At 37.7% G+C, this 17,821-nt stretch overlaps 1 pseudogene; it reads left to right on the forward strand.

The window, feature by feature from the left end:
• The window catches only part of LOC108392057 (negative elongation factor B-like), a 40,437-nt pseudogene extending 22,904 nt beyond the window's left edge, over nt 1–17,533 (forward strand).
• Nucleotides 17,534–17,821: the final 288 nt, after the last annotated feature.

Below are 17,821 nucleotides of genomic sequence, written 5' to 3' on the forward strand. Positions count from 1 at the left end.
ACTTATAGGGTAATAGGTGAACCAGAGGAATTGCTGGCTTATGATTCTGTTAAATATAGCTAGAAGAAATACTTTATATACATATTTAAGGAGATAATTTTCATGTTGCTTTAAATTTTAGGATTAAATCTATAACAATCAGATATAACTAATATTTTTTGCCTTGCAATATATTCCAAGACCTTAAAAGGACAGATCACTATTAAAATAACCTCCTTTACAAGTGCCCTAAAGGAAGGGCTTATCCAGCATTCATTTAAGGAAATCTGTTTATGTTCTGCTCACAATTGTATTTACATATATCTTAGCATAATTATGTGACCACATTTAGGAAGAAAGTGGTTATATTAGAACAAAATGTAATGAATGCATTTTTACTGATACTAAATATTTTTGTAAAATTATTAAATTACAGCAACATGCATAATAGTCAACTTTAATAACTCAAATTAAATACTGAATTTCAAAATCCTCAATCTTCATAGTGAAATAATTGTGAATTGCAACTCTTTATAGTACTTATAAAATAAATACCTGTGAGAATGCTGTGATTGTCTTATCAAGTGAATGGGCTAGCCAGTTAGTGAGTGTCAATCAAAGTCTATGAAAATTTTACAAATTAGTCCTCACTGATATATAAGGATTTAAACTCCCAAATGCGCAATTTGTCATGATTAGCAACTAGTTTGCCATTTAGCATTTTGTTTTGTTTTTCAGTTTTGGTAGTTTCTGCCCATACAATCTTTATTGGGTATTGCAATTAGTTCAATATGAAGATTCTTTCAACAGGAATGATTAATATGAAAATGTTTCTGCTTTTATCTTGTCCCTTAGGAAGAATATATTGATTCCTCATGGTTTGGAAGCTATGGAATATACTTGACATTGGGTAAATAACACAGACTATTGTGATTCCTCAAATTTGCCAATAATATTATAGTACATAATATTCCTTATAAAACATGTTAAAATACAATTGAACATGTTAGGGAATGACTTCAAATGCTTAACAGATTCAATAATGGCAGGACAGAAATTATAAAGTTATTAAGGTCAATTTCACTACTAACATAAGATGTACTGTTACCTACCTAATTATATTATTAGTATATTTAATTGAAGTTGTAAAATCTTTTCAAAACACAAGAATTATTGCTGATGTTGCAGATAATAAAGTATAACAAACTCATGTCAGGATATGGGTAGTGGGAGGTAGCCAGACTCACCCAATAGCAACATGAGTCATTCCCACACACCCATATCACAAAGCTGTGATTCAAATGTGTGCATCATCAAAATCACAAGAATGTACACATCACAGGACTACTATTTACAGAAACAGAAACTCCAAGTGTTAAGTTGGCAAATGCCACATACATGTTAGTAATTGGGACACTTTCAAAGAAAAATGATATCCCTCTGAGCATAAATAATTTAGTTGGCACAAAGAATACATTCATGAAACACTCAAAACAAACAACATCCAAATAATGACAAAACTATAGTACATATTCAATAGTTCTGTTTCCTATAAGTTTTCTTAAAAATTGCCTCTTCTGTTAGTGATCTTGATTTCTATAAACAAACACTTCTTCTACTCCGAATATGTTGATTAACCATTTCTCAGTATCTGTCTCATAATTTTTTCTTATTGTGTCTATCCTCAGCTAGAGTTTGAGAATACCAAACAACACAGTAATGTTGTTATATTCATCTTTGTATTTCCCAGTACATTGACTGAAATATATGATTTTTTTATCAAATTAATTCATTCACAGGAAGCTCTACAGGGCATGGATTATTAGGTACAAACAATTGTCCTGACCCTATTTGGTCCATGAAGGCACTTAATCAGGTGTTATCTGTGGATTCAGAACATTTAAACACATTATGCACAACTTATCACATTCTCTGGACACTGTGCACATAGATAACTCAGAGAAAGTACACATAGAGGTATTATGATTAGAATGACATGGGGTGATGTGCAGTAGAAGATTCCCTTCAAGAGAAGATACTGATAGTTTATCTCTGTTTTCTGGGTTCTCTTTAGATGAAAAATTGACATGTTTACACAAAAGACAAAGTATTGTGGCATATTTGATCATTCGCAGTGGATTTATTTATTATATTTTATTTTCTGTCATGGTTCAGACAGTTATATTTTTCCTTTCTGGGACTTCCATATGTTAATTTGTGATAGCAGGAAGCATTTTAATTCTCGCCCACCATGACTCACCTCCTCTACAGCTAGCTGCTAATTGCTAGGAAAGAACAACTGTTTGGATCTTACTGGAGCACACTGGTCAGACACACCTCTACTACTGAGTCCCTGACACCAGGTCTTTTATCACTAGTGATTCATTACCATGAGTTAATGATTCCTTCTAGCTTTTAAAACATAAAACTATTCATCAGAGAGAAATCCTTACTATTAACGAATTGATCAGATCACTTCCTTTCTAGCTAGAGAAAATCTTAGAACTTCCTTAATGGACTTGCCACCAGAGGAGAGCATGAATGACACCATTCAACCTTGTCTTTCCTAACCCCGTGCTGATTAAGTATGCCATTTGGTTGTTTTGAAAATATCATTAAGAACGGGGTCTACATGATCCCTTTTTAGTATATTCTTTTATATTTACCATAGCAGGTAGCATAGTGTTACATAACCAAAAATATCCAATAATTAACTTTTCATGAATAAATTATTTGTTCTCTTTCAATGTCAAAGTATTTTCCCTTAAATAGTTATTGTAACAGACATGTAATTCTGAGACGATTTTTGTTACGAACATGGTTTCATTTTAAAATCCAGAATTGTGACGCTTCATCTGGCAACTAACTATTCAGAAATCGTGTTGAGTTAGCACTTGCATTTCAGCCTAGATGCAGTGGCACCATTGTAGAACCACTTAGCTAATTTAGAGACTTGTATGATCTAATTCAACATGATATTTAAATGATATAAAGGCTTTTCAGAAAAAGGAAAATATAAAGATCTGTATTTGTGTCACACTAAATTATACTAAATATTGATATAATGCCACACAAACAGGAAGACTTTTGCTGTTTTTCTTAAAAACTCTCTTGAGAGTCAGCATTATCTGTCATTTCTTTCTTTGAATTATTTTCAACTTAGGTTCTTCTTGGCTATGAAATAATGACTAACGAGCACTTTTTGGTTCCAAAAGTGTTGAAATGTATTTTTTCTGTTTTTTTTTTTTTGCTAATTTCGGAAGTACTTTTTTTAAAGCTGCCATTTTCTTCAAGATCAGTAATAAGAAAAAAGAAATACATTGGACTAACAGTACAATATTCCCAGATGATAGATATTTGGATTCTGAAGTACATCTCCTAATACTGCAAAATTTCAAATTATATGTATTTTTATATTCAGTCTTAAGGAATTTTGTCAATTATTGCTTATCTTACTATTCATATGGATTTCATTATATTAACAAGTTCAAGATATATACATTTGCCTTTTGAATATCTACTGGCAAAGTGTTGTAGATGGCCAATTGGCAGGAGGAGGAAAGATAACAAATTTTTTTTTATAGGAGCAAATTAACATCTAGTTATTGTATCTAAAGTTAATTATATATTTAGTTGTTACAGATAAAATATTATTTATGTTTACATTTAAAGTAGGGTGATACCAAATTCATTTATTCAGTACACAAAAATATATTAAATACCTACTATGTATGGGGCACTGTTCTAGGTCTTCAGAAAACGGCAGTGAACAAAATGAAAAAATTCCTACCCTTGTACTTACATTCTTAATGAGGGGGTGGTGACATTAAATTAAAATAAATAAAATTAGATAAAAGGCTATCTTACAGAGAACAAATGAAGCAGAAAAACAGAATGGCAATTAATTTTAAAATGAGCTAGACAGGGTGATAGGTCAGATGTTAGTTAAAATGCTTATATATGTGCTGATATTCTGTATGGATTTTTCAGATGTTCAGATGTTCTTAGCAACCTAGTCTCTTCATAGGCTCCATAAACTCCAATGATGGTCCTGAAACAGGATCTTACCTGTTTACTAGAGTTACTTTAGGTGATAGCTATGCACAGAGCTCAAGGCACAAGCAGAGACTTTTCTAATCCTAAGGATGATGACCACCAAAAAGATTGGGCATTTTATTTTTTCAGAAGAATCATAAAAATTTGTCAAGACTATTTGTGGAGATGGAGGGGAAGGTATAAAGTATATTCTTTTCTAATATATAGTGGATAGAATCCAATATTTATTTAACCATTGGATACCAATAAATAATTTTCCATAAGCAGTAAGGTTAATAATGGGCTGATTTTACATTTTGAATCCTACCTCAATAATGACAGAGTCGCACTACTGAGAAAGAAAGCACTGTTTAGAAACGGATAATTTTATGAGACAAGAGATTTATAAGCCAAAAAGGTAGCAATAACAATAAGCTAGGAAGATCAGTGCCATGATGCATATAACAGCAAAATCTATGAGAACAAATTGTATTGTAATTAAATATTTTATAAAAAGAAAAAGAACACTAGATTCAGAAAACATTAAAATGCTTGCTTAATTTTTATTTGTTGTGTAAAACAAGTTTGGTTTACATCTTAGGTCTTATCCTTTTCTTTTAATGCCATTGGCAGAGAGAAAAATCTAAGCACTAACCTCTGTGTAGAATTCTCTCTTATTCTGACATATCAAGTTATGAGTTAATCACAACCAATAACAACAATAGATGACATTTATTGAAGGGATATTATGTGCTAGAGATAATCACTTTTGATCCTTACAGAAACCTTATGAGATGAGCATTGTTTTATTGAAGAAGAAATTGAAGCTCAGCAAGATGGCTAGTTCATCAAGCTTAGACAGGCAATAATGATAAAGATAGAAATCAAAGTAGATTAGAGTTAATATTCTTAAAGTGTACAAGTCTGATTCCTTTAAAAATAATATCATTGAATCAAATATTATAACAGAAAAAAAATTGAAATTAAAGGATGAGGAGAGGAAATAGGCCTGTTGTCAAGATGGACATAACAATAAAAAAATTTTGTACGACCTTGATTATAATGAAAAATGTCAGAGTTTAGAAAACTTGGGGTCCTTTCTCTGATGTGGTCATACCATGGCTTTAACCAATTAATTAATTAATCAGTCACACTCTTTACTAATGGCAAAACTGTGCCAGTTACTGGAATAGATGGAATACAACCATGTCAAGAAAAATAAGAATACAATATACTAAAGCCTACACAATGTACATATGAAAAGTTCATTGATCACCCAAGATGAAATGCCTAGATCTTGGAGAGAAAACGTGAATAGGTACATATGTGAATATGTGCATAGAAAATGTACATATGATATGGAGCAGGAGTGGAGGGACTAAGACAGAAATATGAATCAGAGAAAGGTTGCTGATGATATACACTGCCTCAGATTATTCAAGGAAGGAAAATGTTCACCAAACAGTCCAGGTAAAGGAAGCCATTGATATGCAGGAAGAAAAGTATATGAATAAACACATTCATTCATTTGTTCAATAATTATCTAATAAGTGATTTTCGTTCCAGAAACTAGAAATACAACAGTAAACAAAACATAAAGTGCCTTCGTGGAGTTTACATTTTAGTGGAGGAGATATACAAAAGCAAATCTAATAAAAATATGATTTAACTTCAGGTGGTAATAAAAAAAGATCAGTATTCAGAAATATTTAATTTATTTTACTTATAGTGATCAAAGGAGGTCTTTCTACTGAAAAACTTTTTGAGCACAGAAGTTAGGGAAGTAGCCAATAACAAGTTTAAAGTAAGGGTCACTAAAGTTTTCCTGTAAAGAAACAAATGGTAAATACATTAGCTCTATGGGAAACTATTCAGTTTTGTCTTTGTACCTGGAAAGTAGCCATAGACCATGAATAAACAAATGAGTGTGGATATATTCCAATAAAAATTTATTTACAAAACTGGGAGGCAGACAGTATTTGTACCCTTGAGCTATAGTTTGCATGCTATTGTTTTAAAATAATGGTTTAGAAGTTTGACAGCACATTATAATCACCTTGTGACCTAAAAAATACACACACACACACACACACACACACACACACACACATATATATTTACACACACAAACACACAGTCTCACTTGTGTTGTACACTGAGATTCTAATTCAATTCATTGGGAGTAAACAACAGTCCCAGTTTGCTAGAATGGGGATTTCTTATCACTTGGAACTTCCAGTGTTAAAACTCAACAGCCCCTGGCAAATCAAAATGGTTGGTCACCTTACCTGAGTATCAGCTCCTCAGATGATAACATATGCATCCAAGATTGGTAAACATATAAACAGCTGTATAGGCCACACTGTGGAATATTGTTTTATTCTAGGTGTGATGGGTGTCATTGGAGGGTTTTGAGCAGGTAGAGTAACTAGCCTGACTTACATTTTAAAGTCAGGATTAGTTAGGCATCAGAGGGAAACAAACTCTAGGGGAGCAAAAAATAAAGGCTCAGTTCAGAGACAATTTCATGGCTAGACCAGGGATGGCTGAAAATGATTTAGACTAGGGTGGTAGTAGGGTATGCAATGAAAATCAGTCAGGTGTAGAATACATTTTGAAGGTTGAGCCAACAGGATTTGCTGCTCAAATGTAAAGTGAGAGAAATAAAGGAGGAAAGTAAGAGAAGGAAGCATAAGTCAAAGATGATATTTTAGAACTGAGATTAATGATGCAATTCCCTGAGATGAGAGCAGTTGAAAGGAGCAGGTTTGGGGGTAGAGGCTGGCCATCAAGAAATGGTGTTTACATGTCCTAATAGCCCTGTCAGGAAGCTAGCTAGATGTAAAACTCTGGGGTTCTGGGAAATGTTCATTCTGGAGATGTACATTAGGGCATCAGTGATGTTTAAAGCCATGGGAGACATCTGAGAGAATAAATCGAGATGAGAAGAATCTGAGGATGGAGGCTTAGAGATCACCTGAATGTAGAGGAAGAGAAAAAAGATTACACTCAAGAGCCTGAAAAAAAGGGATCATTCAGGAAGATGGAAGACCAGAAGAAAACCTTGTCATGCACCTCTGGACTGAGGGATAGAAAGAAGATAGGAATGGGAAATAGTCCTATTGCTCTTCAGTTGTCTTTATCATTATTTATATTTTAACATAAAATGTAAAATGCACTTATTTTAGAGCCTTTCTTGCACATTAAACTGTGAAGGCATCCAAGTATTCCTTCACAGGAAACATTCCATTTTTCTTTATTATTTTAATTTAGATTTTAATTGAGATAATTGTAGAGTCACATGCAGTTGTTAAGAAATAAAACAAGCCAGGCCTTTACGGGAGAGGATTAAAGATGGCGGCGTGAGAGGAGAGACAGAGGCTTCCTCTTAAAACCATATACAATTACAAAATATAGTTGGTGCAACTAATCCTGGAAGAGCAACAGGAAAGAGGATGGCGCCAGACTGCACACACATGGAGAAAAGAGCAGACCTCACCGAACAGGGTAATGTACCAAAGCTGTGGCCCTGCAGGAGGAAGAGAAACAGAATGGGGAAGGAGTGGAAGGCCTGGGACTGCTGAATACCTAACTCCAGAGATCTGCTCTGGGAGCACAAACCTACATTTCATGGTGCTTTCATGATACTCATGTGATTAGGGGGTTGGAAAGCTAATACAGGCAGAATCCTGGAGAGACTGAGATGCCAGCTGCTTGTGGAAAGCAGGGATCCATATCTGGCTGCTCTGGGACAAAAGCTTATTCCTGTGTGCTCGGCCCACTGGTTCAGGCAGTGGAGACAGGCACAGCAGCCGGGAGGCGGGGAACAGCTCTTTCCTCTCCCCAGGCAACAATACCACTCCCCTGTGACCCCTGGCATTGAGCAGCTCCAGAGTAGAGCTTCTGGACACTAGAGGGCGCCATATACAAATATGAAATGCCAATGGAACCTGGTCCAGAGTAAAATTAATATAACTCTGGAGAAAGATTTAAATGACAAGGACCTTACAACTCTTCCTGAAAAGGAGTTCAAAATAAAAATCATCAACATGCTAATGGAAGTAAAGAAAGATATCCAAGAACTCAAGAATGAATTCAGGTTGGAGATCCAATCATTGAAGAGCACGATGGATGGTATTAAAAGCAGGTTGGATATGGTGGATGAGACGGTAAATGAAATAGAAACTAGAGAAGAGGAATACAAAGACACTGAGGCACAAAAAGAAAAAGGGATCTCTAAGAATGAAAGAATATTGAGAGAACTGTGTGACCAATCCAAATGGAACAATATTCGCCTTATAGGAGTACCAGAGGAAGAAGAGAGAGAGAAAGGGATAGAAAGTGATTTTGAGGAGGTAGCTGCTGAAAACTTCCCCAATCTGTAGAAAGAGATAGTCTCCCAGGCTATAGAGATCCACAGATCTCCCAACACGAGGAACCCAAGGAAGACAACACCAAGACATATAGTAATAAAATTGGCAAAGATCAAGAATAAGGACAGACTATTAAAAGCAGCCAGAGAGAGAAATAAGATCACATACAAAGGAAAGCCCATCAGGCTAACATCAGACTTCTCAGCAGAAACCTTAAAGGCCAGAAGGGAGTAGCATGATGTGTTTAATGCAATGAAGCAGAAGGGCCTGGAACCAAGATTACTTTATCTGGCAAGATTATAATTTAAACTTGAAGGAGGGATTAAACAATTTTCAGATAGGCAAAAGCTGAGAGAATTTACCTTCCACAAACCATCTTACAGTCTATTTTGGAGGGACTGCTATAGATGGAAGTGTTCCTAAGGTTGAATAGCTGTCACCAGAGGAAACAAAACCACAGTAAAGAAAGTAGAGCAGCTAATTACTAAGCAAATGCAAAATTAAATTAACTATCCCCACAGTCTTTCAAGGGATAAACAAAGAATACAGAACATGATACCTAATATATAAAGAATGGAGGAGGATGAAAAAGGAGGAGAAAAAGAAAAGAACATTTTGATTGTGTTTGTAACAGCATATTAAGTGTGTTAACTTAGACTCTTAGATAGTAAGGAAATTAACCTTGAACCTTTGTTAACCATGAATCTAAAGCCTGCAATGGCAACAAGTACATACCTACCAATAATCACCCTAAATGTAAATGGACTGAATGCACCAATCAAAAGACATAGAGTCACTGAATGGTTAAAAAAAACTAGACCCATCTATATGCTGCCTACAAGAGACTCACTTTAAACCCAAAGACATACACAGACTAAAAGTGAAGGGATGGAAAAAGATATTTCATGCAACTAACAGAGAGAAAAAAGCAGGAGCTGCAGTACTAGTATCAGACAAAATAGACTTCAAAACAAAGAAAGTAACAAGAGACAAAGAAGGACACTACATAATGATAAAGGGGTCAATACAACAAGAAGATAAGAAGATATAACCATTATAAATATCTATGCTCCCAACATAGGAGCACCCACATATGTGAAACAACTAACAGAATTACAAGGGGAAATGGAATGCAATGCATTCATTCTAGGAGACTTCAACATTCCACTCACTCTGAAAGACAGATCAACCAGACAGAAGATAAGTAAGGACACAGAGGCACTGAACAACACAATAGAACAGATGGACCTAACAGACATCCACAGAACTCTATACCCAAAAGCAGTAGAATACACATTGTTCTCAAGTGCACATGGAACATTTTCAAGAACAGATCATATACTAGGCCACAAAAAGAACCTCACTAAATTCAAAAAGATTGAAATTGTACCAACCAGTTCCTCAGATCACAAAGGTATGAAACTAGAAATAAATTATGCAAAGAAAATGAAAAATCCCACAAACGCATGGAGGCTTCACATCATGCTCCTAAATAACCAATGGATCAATGACCAAATAAAAACAGAGATCAAGCAATATATGGAGACAAATGACAACAATAATTCAACACCGCAAAATCTGTGAGACACAGCCAAGGCTGTGTTAAGAGGAAAGTATATTACAATACAGGCCAACCTCAGGATAAGAAGAACAATCCCATATAAGCAGTCTAAACTCACAGTTAATGAAACTAGAAAAAGAACAACAAATGAGGCCCAAAGTCAGTAGACAGAGGGACGTAATAAAGATTAGAGCAGAAATAAATAAAATTGAGAAGAAGCAAACAAGAGAAAGAATCAATGAAAGCAAGAGCTGGTTCTTCGTGAAAATAAGCAAAATAGACAAACCCCTAGGCAGAATTATCAAGAAAAAAAGAGAGTCTAGAAATACAAAGAATTATTAGAGAATACTATGAAAAATCATATGCTAACAAACTGGATAACCTAGAAGAAATGGACAACTTTCTAGAAAAATAGAACCTTCCAAGGCTGACCAAGGAAGAAACAGAAAATCTGAACAGACCAATTACAAGCAACAAAATTGAACTGGTAATCAAAAACCTACCTAAGAACAAAACTGAAGGACCAGATGGCTTCACCAATGAATTTTATAAAACATTTAGTGAAGACCTAATACCCATTCTCCTTAAAGTTTTCCAAAAAATAGAAGAGGAGGGAATACTTCCAAACTCATTCTATGAGGCCAGCATCACTCTAATACCAAAACCAGACAGAGACACCACAAAAATAGAAAATTACAGACCAATATCCCTGTTGAACATAGATGCAAAAATACTCAACAAAATATTAGCAAACCAAATTCAAAAATAAATCAAAAAGATCATCCATCATGATTAAGGAGGATTTATTCCAGGGATGCAAGGATGGTACAACATTCAAAAATCCATCAACATCATCCACCAAATCAACAAAAAGAAGGACAAAAACCACATGATCATCTCCATAGATGCTGAAAAAGCATTTGACAAAATTCAACATTCATTCATGATAAAAACTGCCAACAAAATGGGTATAGAGGGCAAGTACTTCAACATAATAAAGGCCATATATGACAAACCCACAGCCAACATTTTACTTAACAGCAAGAAGCTGAAAGTTTTTTCTTTAAGATTGGGAACAAGACAAGGATGCCCACTTTCCCCACTTCTATTCAACATAGTACTGGAGATCCTAGCCATGGCAATCAGGCAACACAAACAAATAAAAGGCATCCAGATTGGCATGGCAGAAGTTAAACTATCCCTGTTTGCAGATGACATGATATTGTACATAAAAAACCGTAAAGAATCCACTCCAAAACTACACGATCTAATATGTGAATTCAGCCAAGTTGCAGGGTACAAAATTAATACACAGAAATCTGTGGCATTCCTATACACTAACAATGAACTAGCAGAAAGAGAAATCAGGAAAACAATTCCATTCACAATTGTGTCAAAAAGAATAAAATACCTAGGAATAAACCTAACCAAGGAAGTGAAAGACCTATACTCTGAAAACTACAAGACACTCATGAGAGAAATTAAAGAAGATACCAATAAATGGAAACACATCCGTGCTCATGGATAGGAAGAGTTAATATTGTCAAAATGGCCATCCTGTGTAAAGCAATCCATAGATTCAATGCAATTCCTATCAAAATACCAACAGCATTCTTTAATGAACTAGAGAAAATCATTCTAAAATTCATATGGAACCACAAAAGACCTCGAATAGCTAAAGCAATCTTGAGATGGAAGAATAAAGCAGGGAGAATTACGCTCCCCAACTTGAAGCTCTACTACAAAGCCACAGTAATCAAGACAATTTTGTACTGGCACAAGAACAGACCCACAGACCAATGGAACAGACTAGAGAGCCCAGATATAAACCCAACCATATATGGTCAATTAATATATGACAAAGGAGCTATGGACATACAATGGGGAATTGACAGCCTCTTCAACACCTGGTGTTGGCAAAACTGGACAGCTACATGCAAGAGAATGAAACTGGATTATTGTTTAACCCCATACACAAAAGTAAACTCAAAATGGATTAAAGACTTGAATGCAAGTCATGAAACCATCAAACTCTTAGAAGACAACATAGGCAAACATCTCCTGAATATAAGCATGAGCAACTTCTTCCTGAACCCATCTCCTCGAGAAAGAGAAACAAAAGCAAAAATGAACTAATGGGACAACATCAAACTAAACAGTTTTTGTATGACAAAGGACATCATCAACAAAACAAAAAGGCATCCTACAGTATGGGAGAATATATTTGTAAATGACATATCCAACACGGGGTTAACATCCAAAATATATAAAGAACTTACACACCTCAACACTCAAAAAGCAAATAACCCAATTAACAAATGGGCAGAGGATATGAAGAGACAGTTCTCCAAAGAAGAAATTCAGATGGCCAACAGACACATGAAAAGATACTCCACATCACTAATCATCAGGGAAATGCAAATGAAAACCACAATGAGATATCACCTCACACCAGTAAGGATGGCCAACATCGAAAAGATGAAGAACAACAAATGCTGGTGAGGATGTTCAGAAAGGGGATCTCTCCTACACTGCTGGTGGGAATGTAAGCTAGTTCAACCATTGTTGAAAGCAATATGGAGGTTCCTCAAAAAAATAAAAATAGAAATACCATTTGACCCAGCAATCCTTGCAATTTACCCAAAGAATACAACTTTTCAGATTCAAAAAGACATATGCACCCCTATATTTATCACAGCACTATTTACAATAGCCAAGAAATGGAAGCAACGTAAGTATCCATCTGTAGATGAATGGATAAAGAAGATGTGGTACATATATACAATGGAATACTATTCGGCCATAAGAAAGAAACAAATCCTACCATTTGCAACAACAAGGATGGAGATGGAGGACATTATGCTCAGTGAAATAAGCCAGGCAGAGAAAGACAAATGCCAAATTATTTCCCTCATTTGTGGGGTATAACAATGAAGCAAAACTGAAGGAACAAGATGGCAGCAGACTCACAGACTCCTAGAATGAACTAGTGGTTACCAAAGGGGAGGGATGTGGGAAGGTGGGTGGGGACGGAGGGAGAAGGGGACTGAGGTGTATTATGTTTAGTACACATGATGTGGGGGATCACAGGGAGAACAGTGTATCACAGAGAAGGGACATAGTGGATCTCTGGCAACTTGCTGCACTGATGGACAGTGACTGCATTTGGGTATGGGTTTGGACTTGGTAATATGGGTAAATGCAGTAACCACATTGTTTTTTCATGTGAAACCTTCATAAAAGCATATGTCAATCATACCTTAATAAAAAATTTTTAAAAAAAGATAAGAAAGGCCACTAAATCAAAATTCTTCTTAATGACAAACATCTTCTTTCACATATAAGTAACCATTCTTGATAATCATGCCTGAGCTTCATAAATTGAACTTCTATTAGTCAATGAAGGATAATAGACACTTATTATAAGAACAAAATGCTACAATGATTCTTCATGTTTACAAAAGCAATTTATGTATTAAAATTTTTGAATAATACGCATTACCAATTTCAAAGAATTAAATAAATAGATGGAGAGCTAAAAAAAAAAGAAATTAAACAGACACCCTGTGTACCTTTTATCAGTGTACCCTTTCTCTCAGTGGCAACATCTTGTAAAACACACAATATCACAACCAAGATATTGATTTTCATAAAAACATACCAATCTTTATTTAAGTTTCCCACAGTTTACTTGCACTAATTTGTCTTTGTGCATATTCAGTTCTAAACAATTTTATGAGGTGCAAATTCATGCACCTACCACCAAAGTTAACATAAGAATAGCTCCATCAAAAGGATCCCTCATGTTATCCTTTTACAACCATCCTTAAACCCTGGTAACCAGTAATCTGTTCAATGTTGTCATTGCAAAAATGTTAATAAATATCAGATATTTATGGAATCATACAGTATGCAACCTTTTGTGACTGTATTTTTCTGCTCAGCATAATTCCCTAGAGTTAGTCCAAGTTGCATGTCTATCAAGACTTCATTCTATGACTGAGTAGTATGAGTATACCACAGTATGTTTAGCCATTACCCATTTAAGAATATGTCACCTGTTTCCAGTTTTTTAGTTATGAATAAAGCTGCTATGAACATTTTCATATGGTACTTTTATAAATGTAAGTTTTCATTTATATGGAATAAATGTTTTAAGAGTATAGTTATTGTGTCATAAGATAACTGCAACATGTTTAGTTTTTTATGATGCTACCAAACTATTTTTCAGAGTGGTTGTACCATTTATATTCCCATCAACAACATATGAGTGATCCAGTTTTTTGGTAGCCTGACCAGCATTCATTGCTGTTGCTATTTCATTGCTGTTGCTATTTCTTTAATTTTAGTCATGTCTAGTGATATCTTATTGTGGCTTTAATTTATATCTCCCTGATGGCTAATGGAAGCAAATATCTTTTTGTATGCCTATTTGTTGTCTTAATTAACATGATGCTTTAACAAAAATACCATAGACTGGGTGGCTTAAACAATGAACATTTCTTACTTCTCTGAAGCTGGGAATTCCAAGACCAAGGTGCTGGCAGGCCAGTGTTTGGTCAGATCCACTTCCTGTTTATAGCCAGCCTTCACAGCCGGTTCTCATTCAGAGGAAGGGGCTAGGGAACTGTCTGGGTTCTCTTTTATGAAATCACTAATTCCACTTATGAGGGCTATGCCCTCTACCTGAATACCTCTGAAAAGTACCACCTCCAAATAGTACCACCTCCAAACATAGGGGGAATAAGTTTCAACATATGAATTTTGGGGGACACAAATATTCATTCTATATCATTTGTCAGTTGTATATATTTTTTTGGTTAAATATTTGTTCATGTCCTTTGCTCATTTTCTAATTACATTTTTTTTAAATGTTGAGTTTTAAGAATTTTTTAATATTCTAGATACTAGTCCTATGTATTTTGGAAATATCTTCTCCCATCCTGTAGCCTATCTTTTCACCCTCTTCATCTGGCCTTACAAAGAACAAAGTTTTAATTTTGATGAAATTTGATAAAAATATAAAATATTTTTATTTTATAAATCTTGTATTTGGTGTCAATTCTAAGAACTCTTTGCCAGTGCTAGATCCAGACTATTTTCTCCTTTTTCTTCCAAAAGTTTTACAATTTATGTCTTACATTTTCATCCATGATCAACTTTGAATCAACTTTTGAATAAGAAGTGAAGTCTAGGTCAAGTATTTTTGTTGTTATTTCTTCAGGATGTTCCATCGCTCCAACACCATTTGTTGAAATGGCTATCCTTCCTCCACTGAATTACTATTGCATCTTTGAGAAGAATCCACTGTGCATACTTATGCAGGTGTATTTCTGGGTTCTCTCATCTTCTCTGTTGATCTATCTCTATTCACTGTTTCTTTGCCAATATTTTCTATTTTTTCACTTGCTTCATATAATATTTATAATTGGTGTTTGAAGCATGTTCATGATGGTCACTTTAAATACTTTGCCCAGCCAGGTGGAGCAGCTCTGTGGGCAGAACCTGGCCCAATTGGACGGTGCCTGGGAGCAGGGCTCCAGCTGCGGGCACTGGGGGAGGTGCAGTGGCCTCCACAGCGGAGTCTACATGGGTCAGGGTCTTGGTGGGGTTGGCAGGGCTGCAGAGCTTGGGCGTGGCCAAGGTGAGGACCTGAGGAGATGCTGACCAACTGCACGGAGCCCCTCAAGGCCACGAGGTCGTTCCAGAGAGTGGCGTGCTGTGCCCTCTTTGCCGTGCTCTCCTTCGACCCACACAAATCACCTCGATTGGCTGCGGGATAAGCAGATGGAGCGCGAGTCAGCTACTGCCTGAGGGGAAGGCTGAGGAAAGATCTAAGCAGCTGGAAGACTTCTGGAGAAGAGCTTTTCTCTGGGGAAGAACCGGTCTCTGCAGCCGGTGGTGACGTGTGTCCTGAAACACTTGCGTAAGGTTCCTGGAAGAAGCTGAAGCTGGTGAAGGCTGACAAGGTCTGTAGCAGCCTGTGTTGTGGAGGCGAAGTGAAAGATCTGGCAGAAAAACCAGGCATTCTTCTGCAACCAGGTCTGCACGCCGTGGAAGCAGTATATTCTGGAGGAGAGTGAGATCTTCAACACGGAGCTCTCTGTCCTGCGCAACTTCATTAGTTCTCTGGTGAGAGGAGGCGCCCAGGCGAGGTGGTGCATAAGCTGATGCAGAAGATGGGGAAGAACCGGAAGCAGCACCACAGGGGGCGGTGGTTCTGCACCTGAGGGTCCCACGCACACAGAACCTTCACTACCCAGTTATTCATTGCCTGCGTGACCTCATTTGCAAAATCTGCATCGTGGATCCCTGCCACAAGTTTACCTGCTACCTGGATGATTGTATCCATGAGCTTTTTGTGAATAGCAAGAGGGTCCAGGAGCTGTGCAGCTTTCTCGATGGCGTGAAGGAGTCAGGCACCTGCAAGGAGCTAGTCGGCCAAGAGACACTGCCCAAGGACAGCACTTCCTCGGGCTGTTGGTGCTTGGCCAGGAGACGTGGGACATATCCATGGCCAGGTTCTCAAGAGCTGGAGAAGGAGGTGGAGCTCATCACCAGGTTCCTGTCCATGCTAGGGTCCTTCCTGGTGGACGCGTACACCTTCAACGTGGATCAGAGCCTGCTGGCAGAAAGGAAAGCCCCACCCAGTCACGGACGCAAACATGCCTCCAGAGTGTTCACCAAGTTCCTGCAGTAGCAGCGCCTGGCCTGCAAGATGGAGCTATGCTACCCGCTGCACATCACCAAGCAGAGGAACAGGAATGCGCTTCTCGGTCCGCTCCAGGGCTTATGGAGGCCTTCAGTGACCTGGCATTTGGCGACTGCTTCCTCCACCTGCTCACAGGGCACTTAATGTGCTGTTGGCCATCAAGTTTGCTTTGAAGGATTTCTGCGGCAGGTAGAAGAAGTTGGTCTTGTACTCAGTGCCTTCCCAAGGAAGAACATGCAGCGTCTCCTCATCCACCTGTACCACTGGGTGGCCCCATACAAGTCAGAGGTCCTGCAGAAGACGCTGGAGCCCACAGCCAGAGTGCAGAGGTGGTGAAGGAACTTTAGGCCCATGTCTTGCCCCTGGGTTTCAGCCCCTGGCAAGTTCACTATTGATTCATGAGACTGAAAAATGACAATGGAACATTCTTAAGGTGAAAGGGTTTATACCCAACTTTATTCCCAGGGTGGCAGGTCAAGCACTAGAATTCCATCTGCCTCAGAGCAAGTCTGCATGCAGCAAGCAGGTCTTTGCCTCTGGGCCTCTCTGCTCCCCCTCCCACTCCCAGCTGTCTCAGTCTGTCCTAGACTCTGCCACAGCCCCAGCCTCTGCTCTCCTGCAGCGTGCAGCCCAGAACACTGGGTTCAGCTCTTTATATAGAGTCAGTAATAACAAATTGCCCACAAGTGTGCAATGAGGAAGCCCACCAGGGTCAGGTGAGAATGCTGGCCATAGAACTTTCATTTTCTTTATAGCCCAGCTCGGGAAGAGCTGGAGCAGCTGGCCCATGGGGAGCATAGCTCGACCCAGGCCACAGAGCCCCTGGATCTGGACCTGCCCCTCCTGACCTTGTCAACCCCAGCTGGACTCTGAGGCTTTGCCTGGGGTTGCTCAGAATCTGGCATGGCCCCTGGTGGGAACATGGCCCTGGTTGGCAAAGAGAAGAGGCTCCCCTGGTCCTGTGAGTGCTAGGCTGCATTCTCCTGAGGCAGACTGGCTGCTTATGGGGCTGGGCTGGGCTGCGCTGAGGACGCCCCTCCCCACTCCACTGTCCTGTGTCAGGGGCATCCTTCCTCCATACTTCAGCTCCATGCTGAACTGTGGCTTTCTGGAGGTGTGCACCATCCACATGAATATGACCCTTGTCCCTGCCCTTTGCAG

The sequence above is a fragment of the Manis javanica genome, chromosome 13, assembly GCF_040802235.1.
Source record: "Manis javanica isolate MJ-LG chromosome 13, MJ_LKY, whole genome shotgun sequence".
NCBI classification, from domain to species: Eukaryota; Metazoa; Chordata; class Mammalia; order Pholidota; family Manidae; genus Manis; species Manis javanica.